This window comes from Puntigrus tetrazona, chromosome 24 (assembly GCF_018831695.1).
Source record: "Puntigrus tetrazona isolate hp1 chromosome 24, ASM1883169v1, whole genome shotgun sequence".
NCBI classification, from domain to species: Eukaryota; Metazoa; Chordata; class Actinopteri; order Cypriniformes; family Cyprinidae; genus Puntigrus; species Puntigrus tetrazona.
The window spans coordinates 17,927,852-17,938,226 of record NC_056722.1 but is presented as its reverse complement, the minus strand read 5'-3'; positions in this window follow the sequence as shown (position 1 = coordinate 17,938,226).

The following is a 10,375-nucleotide window of genomic DNA, read 5'->3' as shown; positions in this document are numbered from 1 at the left end:
TTAACTAAAGTAAATCTTGTACAACTCCAGACTTATCGAGCACGCATGGAGCTTAGTCATTCTTTCAAGAGGATGACACACACTCTCTCCTCCATCTCATTCATACTTCGGATGTAAAAACACACCCTCTATCCGTCACACATGCACATACTGTTAGTTCATTAGGTTTTGATGGTTAAGATCCTCTCTCCTTGTGTTCTCGGAGTCGAGGAGCAAAGGAAAATTTTCTTTTCTCTTTTCTTCCTTTTCCAAACCTTCTTTTCTTCTCATTTTCTCCTTGTGCTGTTTCTTTTCAGCGAGTCTGCTGCTCTTGTCTTGGCTTTGATCCCCCCCCACCCCCCATTTGTGGGCCTCTACTGAGCTCAGTGGAGCGGTTTCCTGAGTCTGCCTAGATTAATGAGTGTGTGTGTGTGTGTGTGTGTACACTTAAGAGTGCATGAAAAAAAGAGTGGGAGAGAATGAGGGAGAGAGTTTGAATCAGTGTGTGTGTGTGTGTGTGAGTGTGTGGTTCTCTTTTGGCTTTCCAGAGACCGCACATTATTTTTGTGAGGGTTTTTTATCTTCAAAGTCACTGTATCCACAAAGTGCCTGTGTTTGCCTTGCTCGCTCGCCATTTTGAAACATTCGCAATCACAGGGCTGTTGTGGACATGACGGCAATCTTGCTTCCACATTAAAAAAGCAACACGACCGAGGCGCATACTCGTGCGTGCGCACATAAACCAACACGCGCTCACAGAAGGCCAGTTTGGAAGACGAGGTGTTTGAGTAAACAGTGTTAGTCCATAAAGTTGTTGCTTTGTGTTTATGGATACAAGTTCCATCGAAATAAATCCAGAGTGCCTATCAGATGCAAAACCCGTAATCAGATTCGGGGATAAATTGCAAACTGCTAAAAATAACTTTCTTTATTGGAGCCAGGTGTGGATTTTTTTGTGTGGGGGGGGGTTTGCTGTGGTGGGTCGTAGTGAGTTGTAGTATGATTCAATCCAGTGGAAAAATAACAGTTTGTCTTTTCTGAGATAATATGGCCACGTGAGCCATGGCTGTGGCGTGTTTATTTATTCTCACAACTTAGTGTGTGTATGTTAATACACAAACACACCCTGAACACATGATTATACAAACACATGCATGTGGTGTAACAGTCCTTGTACACTCTTTTACATTGATTAAAATCTTCTACAATAAAGAATATAGAGGATAACAGTGAAATGGCCATTACCACAGAATAAAGGAGTAGGGTGATGTTTTACAATAATGATTGTAAATGCTTATTTAAGGCCTAGTTACCAAATAAATACATTTATGTGCATGTGCATGAAATATTGATTTAATTTGATTTGAAATGATTTGCCTAGAAAAGTCAATAAGAGTTATATAGCTAGACTATAGATCTTTTTTTTCAATTTTTTTTAAAATACTAATAATTAATAGTGGAATTATAAACTACATTACCCATAATTTTGCTAAAAAAATTATTTTTTTGTGAAATTTAATAAAAAATTTTGAGTAAAAATTCAATTATACACCAGGTTTTTATACACTAACTTTTCTGTTAGTTTTGGCTTTAAATAAAATTTTGTGATAGAAGTCTGTATTGAAGACTTCTTAAAAAACCCTATGTAAAATAGAAATCGGAAAACACTTGTAAAAATTGTAAAAGTGGACGGGCACTATTGCACTATTTAGTGCTGAATGCTGAAAATGTCCAATCAGAGTCAAAGTGTTAAGTCTCGTAAAATGAGAAAATTAAAATGAGAACAGTAACACAACCCCATAAAAAAATATATAAAAACTAGTAATAATCAAACTTTTTGATTAATGTACATCCAAGCTAGTCTGTTTATAAGTAAAAAACTTATTGGAAAGATTTGCGTCAGTTTGAAGCATTTCATGACATTTAAAATAGAGAAGTTATTGCTTTACTGCGACTGAAAAAAGCTATTACGATGTGTGTGTGTGCCTTTACAAGCCTGTAAGGAGGAAAACTGTGTGCCAGGTGTTTCTGATTAGGACCCGTATCAGAAAAAGCCAGAGGAGGGGGGAGTAATGGTTGCAAAGGAGTCCAAAACTCTCCCTTTTAACTCTGTAGCCCATAGATCAACCTCCAGCCGGCTCCCCTGATAGGCTCATAAATACCTCCTCCAAACTCTCATCCCTTATCATACTGTTATTTCTACACTGATTGCAGTGGTTACATGGAAAAGGCCTGATATGTGTCACACTGTGACAGCGCTGACGCATATCCTCAACAGAGAGTGTGTGTGTGTTTGGAAGAGGATTTGATGAACCACAGTGTGTGTGAGAAACATGATGGTCGAGTTACAGAGTTCTGGGTCACTTGTGTAATTTTTTAAACGTTCTGTTCGGTAATCCTTGTATCTTAATTAGGAGACAAATATGGAGAAATATAAAAAAGACAAATTGCTCACTATTAAACGATATGTGTGGCATCTGAGTTTCTTTAAGCTTTGTGCACCAGTTGAACTGATGAATTTGAACTGTATTTGAATTGAGATAAAACATTTAATTTGAACTGAATTAAAATACAGTACAAGAACTGTGTAACTTTTTGAATAAAACCATGCATTATTCAAAATATGTGAAAAACACCTGTGAAAAATCAATGCATCACGTCATTATAACACAGTACATTTTTTTTGTGGAAAATATATAAGGTTATCCCAAAAACATTGCACATTTATTTATCATATATTTATATAATAAATTACCTTTCATTTTATTGGCTGTGGTGAAACAACACCTCCTATATTTTATCCTCAATTAACGTAATGTTTTACACATTTAAGTATAATTTTGTATATTAAAATGTAATATTAAAATTTGAATATGTCACATATCATGCAAGTGTGACAGCTGATTTTATTCAATTAAATTACATTTTAATGATCAAATATGAGATTAATTCAAATTCAAATTCAAATTCAAATTCAAATTTTATGTTGTAGAAAGTATACATTTGTACTGTTAAAAGTAACGGTTTAAAGTCATCTGTGTTTGTTTGTCTGTATGGGCTTCTGTGTGGTTTTGGGAAGCAGCGTTGATTTGTGACACTGAGTTGGAGTCAGGGGCAGAACCAGAGCGTGTGTGAAGCCTGTTGTTGGACAGCGCATTGTAACTCTGTCTGCTTATTTGATAAGAACTCGTCCGTCTGGAAGGAAAATAAACAGTTGAGCGCTCTGTTGCTCAGCCTTCAGAAAGGAGCTGCTACTAGAGCACAACACAATATTTACATCACTGTTTACATCATATTACACACCCCTCTCTCTTTCTCTCACTTCCTTTCCGCTCCTCGGATCTCTCTCTCTCTTTCGCTCTCTTGGTGTTTTGTGTCTCTAACTGTGGCCAGAATGAATGAGAGCTCTAAGAGTGACCTTTTGTAAAGTCAGTATAAAATCGGCAAGATGTGTTGCAAATGCTGTTTCATATTGAATCATAGTTCTGTTTGTGCAGCCCATGTAGAATGTTATTGCAAGAGCTTTACTATGGAAAAAATCCACCAACATTACAATGCAATGTAAACATAATCAGTGAAAATGATGGCAAACAAAGATATTGCCATTATCTATGATATGGTCTTAAAGGCTTGTGTGGATAGCGAAACTAAATTGGTACTAAGATTGAGCCCTGTGGGACCTCACAAGTTAAGAGAAATTGATGAGAAACAAATAACTCCAGTGACAATGTAATCAGTCAAAATGTTTGTCTAGGAAGTATTTCAGGCTATTCTGCCTTTCTCTAATAGTCTCTGTATGTTTATTAAATGCTTTTAGAGTGTGTGTGTGTGTGTGTGTGTGTGTGTGTGTGTGTGTGTGTGTGTGTGCAGGCAAAAAAAAAAAAGAATTAAAGTCATAAAGAGGGAATGTAAGAGAAATGAGATTTAGTTTCCATGTGTTTATTTATGATGGTGACTTTGTGCTGGTCTGTGTAACCCTGCCTCTGGCTATGAGTGACAGATAGAGATCAGAGGGGCTCTTATCAGTCAAGTAGCTCTGCAATGGTCAGACTGTTCTACAATGCAGGGCCTCGGGAAGTCGTGCCGAGATGTTATTATGATGGCATTTCGCTGAGTTCCATGCCAAGACTTAAATATCTTAACACAAAGGAACATTCACCATCCATGCATATTCAAAACAGACTCTAAATATTCAGATTACCTACAAACCGTAACTCCATCTCTGAAAAACAACACTGAAACACTCACTTGTGCATATTCCATTACAAGCTAAAGCATTGTGCATACATTTATAAAATAAACAGTCTGCGAGCTCCCTGGGTGCATATGGCCGGCGCTTAGATTGAATGCTTTGTCAAGAAGGTAATTTTGCTTGCGTGTGAGCCGTCGCTCCCAGGTTGTGTGTGAGGCTCTGTGAGAAGTCATTTTCCGAGCCTGTTATTTGTAGCGAGTGAGATCATGCTCCATTGCTGACACTGAACATAAAGAGGCATTGAGTAAAAAAGAAACCTAGTCCAAGAGTAGAGGTACACACACACGTACGAGGAGAGGTAGATTTACAGAGGTCTGCGCACACACTCGCTCAGGTACACAAGCATACACACAGACACAAGGCTACATTTATTCGCAGAGGAGGACACACATACTGGGAGTGGACCGTCAGTGTAGTGGAGAACCAGAGGACCGTAGGGACTATCGTTTTCCTCGTTAATTATGACCGTCTGGCAAGCCCAGGGTCCAGGAAGTGTGAAGGGGGGAGAAATGGAGAAAGAGTGAGGGTAAGACAAGGAGGGGCGGCGCAGGAGAGACAGGAATCAAGATAGAGAGCTCTGTGTAGGAGGGCAGGGAATGTGGACGATAAAACCAGGTGTGTCTATGGAAAAGGGTAGAAGACACCTTAAATCTCCAGCATATGTCGTCTTTACTCCCCTCTAATGCCTTCTGCAGTCCACCTTAAATCTTCTAAACTGCGGCCTCCCCAGACATCCAACCTGGAAACCAGACTTCTTCCACTACGGGATAAACATTATTCTCCTATCACAGCCCCTCCAGACTGAACACCATCTTTTATTGTTCAGAGTTGGTCAAAGATAGGTTATTTCTTCTTTATTAACGAGCAATATTGAATATTAGATAAACTGAATTAAGGATAGTTCACCTAAAAATTCAAATGATGCTGATTTTGTCTATATATAAAGAAAGCCAACAGGGTCCAAAATTATATTGTATTTAAATAATGAAAAATTAAATTACATTAAAATTATCATATGTTATTAATCCTGTTTTTTGTAGTTTATGAATGTATGCATTTTGAAGCATGTGCTATTTTAGTATTATCTATATAATGTTTAAGCAGTTATTGAACATTTTGATTCTTTATTAGGTTTTCAGTTAAGTTTTATGTGCTTTTGTCATTTTTGTAAGTTTTCTTAGTCTATTTAACACTACTTTTATTTCAGTTTTAGTCTGAGTAATGTTATTTCTTGAACTTAAACTTATTTCAGTTAGTTGCCAAGACAATGTTTTTGAAGTTTCAAAGCGTTATTTTTAACGACTTCTTGTCTAAAAATGAAGGCCATATTGCTCATAATAAAAAATAACCCATAAAAACACAGTGGGAAACACAATAACAAACGTGTACCACTTGATGAACGCAACATAAAAAACCTAAACCACATCATTATTTTTTGCAATCAGGCTGCAAATGAAAACAACACCTTTCCTTAAAAAAAAAAAATCCAGAGGTCATTAAACCAGGTTAAGTCCAGGCCAGACCAGGTCAGGGTTATTCTTGAATGCTCCCCCCATTCCACTTCTCCGAGTCTAGTGGAGCGACACTGGGATTTGAACGGCTCCAGGTCCAATTACTGCAGTCAGCCGCATCTGGAGCAAGTTAACAGGCAGATCCAATCCAACCGCGCCACGGCAACACACGCCCCAGTTTTGACGACACAAGGAATAATAACAATAAAAGCATATCGCGCGCGAACACACACACACACACACACACATAAACTCTCCCATCCAGAAAAATAATAACAGCAATAATACAGCAGGAAATGAAGAGTCACAGAGTCCAGGGCACAAGATCACAGAGCCTTGCGCAGGCCGTACTGTGTACGTATCAGCATGAAATGGGGCTTCGTGAAATGTTTCGCTGAGAGGATTGCGATTTATATGTATTAGTGGTGTGCGTGCATGAACATTTGTACAATTTGTTTGTTTATATGACCTTTCTAAGTTGCAATAATGCAAATACAATATATTTCAGCTATTTTTACTAATAGTTGGGTTTAGTTCTGTGAGCAAAGACTTGGCATAAAGTCTAAAGTTTTCATTGTAGTTAATCAAGCTATCTTTTCATACTCTTTCTTTACTGTATATGATTAAATAAAAATTTCACTTTTATAATGCTACCCAGAGTATGTGATTTCTGTAGTTTCAGTTTCTGAATGATGTTCACACCAATGATGATAATATATATATATATATATATTAAACTAAAGTTGAAAGAATTGTTGTCACGGTACGTTCACACAAAATATAATATCTATAATTATAACTATAAGTTAAAATAATTATACTTGTTGTAAAGGAAAAGTTCACATATAATTAGGATTAGAACTATAAAGTTTAAAGAATAACAATAAATATGAAGATGTATAATATAAACATAACATTAATTACATTAGTGTCCACACCTTTCATTCTGAAAACAAAAATACTGACAGTGATTCTATAGTTGTGATGTGGACTTTCCTATTCTTATAGAATTATAACAGTTAATAAAACTTTATAGTTATTGGCCCTTAAGTGTGTAACTGTTTAGGGCAAGACTTTAAATGTACCAGTAAAGAGTGTTGTTTAAGCACTAAGTGTACTAGGCACTGAGAGCAACTCATTCTTAGTTTTGTCACACTGAGGAAGTGACACAGCTGCTAAGGTCAGCGGTAGACACGGTGCCTGGGGGTCGTTGTCATGGCGCCCGTGTCGAGTAATAAGGTTAGACCCTGAGACTCTTAGCATTCCTGCAAAGGCACACGTGTACACACATGCACACTTCACAAACGCACACAATTAAATAGTGCTGAACACTTTCAGACTTGCCACATAACAAGTGCTGTTCCACAACTACACAAATACAAGACCCACACACACATTTATTAAACAAAACTGTCTTACATAGCAGCGCTTTAAGCAAAGAGCGTGAAAAGCTTTAGGCCACAAGAGCCCTGCCATTTTAAACGTATCCTCTATAATCACTGCAATCATCTACATATCAATCTGTTGGTCTTTGTTATGAAGCTGTGCAGTCGATGGAGGTATTGGTGAGGGAGAGAGCAATGCATGCTGGGAGTAATGCATGCTGGGCCAGAGGCATTCTGGGAGGCAGCTCCCCTGCAGGCTTGGCCTCTGAAATAGCAGCATGGTTAATGGCCCTTTCATGGCTGGACCACAAAGGCTTTTGTCTGTGCCTAATTCAGCCTATGGTGCACAGGGCAAGGAGGGAAAATGGCACCCAGGGCTTGAAATCCTCCCTGTACCTCTCCCTCTCTCTCTCTCTCTCTCTCTCTCTCTCTCTCTGGGATAAGAGACTTTTTGCAGGTCCTTTAATATTACAAAGTAAAGGAAACGTTTTTATGCTTCTTCATTGGAACAGATTTAGATAAATTTATCATTACATCACAGTGAATCATTTGCAGTGAATGGGTGCCGTCAGAGAAATAATCACAATATTCCACACAACGCCAACAAAAAGTTGTGTGTTTGCAATAAACAAATACATAATTCAAACTTTTGTTTCGGGGTAAAATACTTTTTCACTTTTTCACTGTCTCGTCTGAATCAGTATAGATAAATACTTACAGATCAAACATTGTTTATGAGTGAAAACTGTTCAAAACAGTTCTTGGTGGATTCTTGGTGTAAGATGATTACAGGGAACTGTTATTGAATTATGATTATTTTGGCCAGAAGAGACCAATTTTTAATTTAAAATGCCTAATGATGGGTTTTGTTTCTTACCCATTCACTGAAGATGATTCACTGGTAAGTATGTGATGTAAATTAAAATTTTGTTTTGATAAAGAGAAAAACTAATCCACATATTGGATGGGATGGGTGAAGAAAATTTTTGCAAGTTTTCATTTTTTGAGTGAAGTATTTCTTTAAAAAAATAAGCCATGTACTAATATAATTTATATAGGTAATGCAGAAAAATACATTTCATTAATAAATACATAGGATTTGTGTATACAGCAGCATATACAAATGCTGTGATCCTTTGCATATGCAACCTCAGACCACAGATGCACCCACATTTATTTGCACTGCGACGGTGCCAAATGAAGCTGCACATGCCAAACGTGAACCATAAATTGCAGCATAACATACACACTTCCAAACATCCGTAACTCTATCGTCAGAGAGCCAAACCGTGTACATCACCTATAAACTTCACAAAAACCACAAAAGACAAGCCACAGCCATTCCTTATTATTGCTGCCTCTCAGTTGTGGAATTATTTGTGTAAAAACAGCGAACTAATTATACATTATCACAGGTTACATATGACATCGGATAGCTCCTATTAAGTTACCTGAGACCAATCTAATTAGAAGAAGAGGGCAACAAGTCAAACTTGTCATCACTACACACCAAATTTTGTAATACTGGTTGTAGTAATGACACCTAATAATTTGAGCTTTTCATTGCTATTCGCATGTGAATGTGTGTGTGTAAGTGCTATATATGTATATATATGCTATATATATATATATAAACATGTAAATATGTTGTAAATATATACTGTATGTGTACTTTATATATACATAATAAATATACACAGTACACACACATATATAATGTAAACCAAACTTTTATTTTGGATCACATTTGATCATTAGATAGCGATAATATATATATATATATATATATATATATATATATATATATATATATATATATATATATAAACAGTATATACATCCATATACTTCATTCAAAATGAGTTATATATACATACATATTTTTGTATTTTATAAAATTGCCGATTCCCTTGAAATAAAACCTGTGAATGGAGTTTCTATTGCTTTACTGTACTATTTGATTTCAGTTTCTGCAGTCACTGTGTAGCCCAGCCCACCATGGCATCTCATTGGCCCAAAATCTAACGTCTCATAACTCTACATGAAACATCAGTTTTTACTGATTTTTTAATGAAGAAATGACTGAAGCTAAAACTGGAACAAATTACTAGAACAGTAATTTGAACTCAAAAACTCTTCAAAAAGGTTTTTCCTGGGTGTTATGGTAGAGTATGTTACAGTGCTTTATAATATATTTTTTTTATTAGTGGTAATAGCTTAGACCCACCTGCATGCTAAGACTGATGACACGATTAGAACAATGAGCAGTATTGAGGTTCCTCTAATTACTGGAGCAATTACAGCATGTGTGCATGCCAGCAGAGTGTGTGTGTAAATTGGAGAGGGTCTGATTGTTGGTGTGTCAACTGCAGCTGTGTCCACATGGGCAGAGAGCCTGCACAGCTAATAAGCATGGAAGTCTAATTCATCCTCTGCTATAACATCAGCTCTCATGCCAAGCAAACCAAAAAGAAAAACATGTGGCTCTGACATGGCATGCAAAAACCAGGCAAGACCAACCACACACATCGCCATATAAAAGACTCGGAGACGTTTACTTTCACCTGAGGAGCAACAGGTGACACGGAAACACAAGGTAGTTAGTATTTTTAACTTACTAGTATCTATTTAAAGTTATTAGTGTATATTAAAATTGCTAGTTAACTACACTCCAAAGATCTGTGTAGGATTCACTCTGAAACTATTTTTGGTCCCACTTTGCATTAGATGGCCTTAACTACTATGTAATTACATTTAAATGGATTATTTGATACAATGCTCTTATTGTGTACATTCTATTTTTAAAAATGCCTATATGCAATTAGGTAAAATCTGTAATTAATTTCCATAATTACATTTATAATTACACTCTTGAGCCATCCCTTACACCTTAACCCAAGCTTAAACCTACCCATACCAACAAACCTGTCCCTAACCTTACCCGTATACCTCCTCAATAGAGGCAAAAGAGTTTTGCAATACAATACAATACAATAAGTACTTATTGTGCTTATATTTTTTAATGTAAGAACAAAGTAGTTAAGGCCACCTAATATAAAATGTGACCCTATTTTCTCACAGAACTTGCTAATAAGTTTTTGTGTGTGTGTGGTATCTTACATTTTATTATACATACACAGTAGACAATAGGAGGAAGTATTAAAGGAAATTAATGGGAAGCGGTTTTAGTACAGTTGGAAACATAGGATGTAGTTCAGGAAACCAATAGAAAGTCGCATTATTATAGT